This window comes from Entamoeba dispar, genomic scaffold (genome assembly GCF_000209125.1).
Source record: "Entamoeba dispar SAW760 scf_1105229463575 genomic scaffold, whole genome shotgun sequence".
In the NCBI taxonomy this organism is placed as follows: domain Eukaryota; phylum Evosea; order Mastigamoebida; family Endamoebidae; genus Entamoeba; species Entamoeba dispar.
This window is the reverse complement of record NW_001855761.1, coordinates 3,651-5,431: the sequence shown is the minus strand read 5'-3', so window position 1 is coordinate 5,431 and position 1,781 is coordinate 3,651. Positions and strand designations below refer to the sequence as shown.

The 1,781-nt window shown below is 23.1% G+C and overlaps 1 annotated feature.

Annotated features, from left to right (window-relative positions):
• The first annotated feature begins 225 nt into the window (after window positions 1–225).
• Window positions 226–262: a sequence feature (AT_rich).
• The last annotated feature ends 1,519 nt before the right edge of the window (window positions 263–1,781 follow it).

The following is a 1,781-nucleotide window of genomic DNA, read 5'->3' as shown; positions in this document are numbered from 1 at the left end:
TTCACATTTTTATATTTGTTTTTAATTCATAATTATTCCATATTTATTACATCCAAATGTTGTTGAAGATGACACACAATTTTTAATTGTATTTGTTCATAATTCACATTCAAATGAAGTATTCAATGTGTACAATGTTTCACAACTTGAATAATTTCAATTAACAAAACAACTTTAACAATGTATCTGATTACATACTTTACAATCATATTCATTTTGTTCATCATTTAATATTTATTTAAAATAATTTTAACATTTATAACATCTTCTTATAATTCAAAAACATTTTGAACATCCTGGTATATCACTACATTGATTCTATTTCCATTTTCATAATAATATCATCAAATACATGTATAACATGTTTATTTAGAAGTACATTCTTTACATATGAATTAAAGTACTACAAGAAATACATTCATCTTTTAAATAATGAGTTTTTTGATATTTTAAACATTATTTTTGTGATGAAAAGCCACTTAAACAATTATCAATCTTATTACAAGATTGACATGTTTTATATCTTTCTAAATAATATCAGATTTACATTTTGAACATTTCCATTTCATTCAATCAACTATTTACTTTTATTATTGTTTCTATTTCTATATAATCACATATATACCACTTTGAATATTTAGTATCAGTAATTGAACATAATCAACATCATTCAATAATACATAATGTACATGAATTAGAAGATAATGTATATTTTTAATACATTCTTGACAATATCCATTTATATTCCATTTTTCACATTATGGTTCATTATATACTTCACATGTATTTGTTATTTGATCTAAATAAAATCATTCTTTACAACTTGTACAACTATTTCCATTAGTAGAAGACAACCAACTTATTGTTCATATTTAATACAAACTCCTTTATTAACATGATAATTAACTTAACATTTAGTACTTTCTACTCATTTCAAATGTGCAATGTATTACATAATGATTTTTCAAAGTGATATCCACATGAACATTCAGTACATGTTCTCATCGTTTCTTTGTAGTAAGAGTATCAATATATTTATAACACTGTTATTCTTGTACAATTTTTACATCACAATCTGGATTATATTCGACATCATTGACAAATTAATTGTCCTTTGTTGATGTTTTAACAACAGAACATTTATCAATATATTGTTCTTTAATACATAAATACCATTTAAGATAATAAATAGAATTACATGTTATACATTTATCTGTTGTTTTCAATCCAATATCACCATGATTTATACATCTTCCATTTATTAAAACTTCACAACATTTTGATATATTGTTGGATAACATCTTCTTTCATTTAAAACATAATTATCTTTTCATTTCAATCAGCAACTATTACAACCATTGTCACATTAACCAGAACTTCAATCATCACATTTATTATTATTATCAAATATATCATTCTTTACAATTAATACATTTTGTTGAATCAATATATCCTTCTATTTAACACATTCTATTACATTGAACACATACATTTCCATTAAACCAATATCCATAAGATCATAATACATATGAAGTAGAAGTTGTGTTCCAAGAACATTAAAGACAATGTGAATATTTGTTTTGATAACTCGTACAAATTCCATTTGATAAATATGAGTTTTCTAAACAAGAAAAACATGAAGTTGCATCACATAATTTACATTTCTTGTTGAACATGAAACACATTGATTCGTTGTTACATACTATCTATCTTGATATCGAGTACAAGTGTTTGAAGTAGAACATGTCAAACAATAAGAAGAACAACTAATTGATTATTAT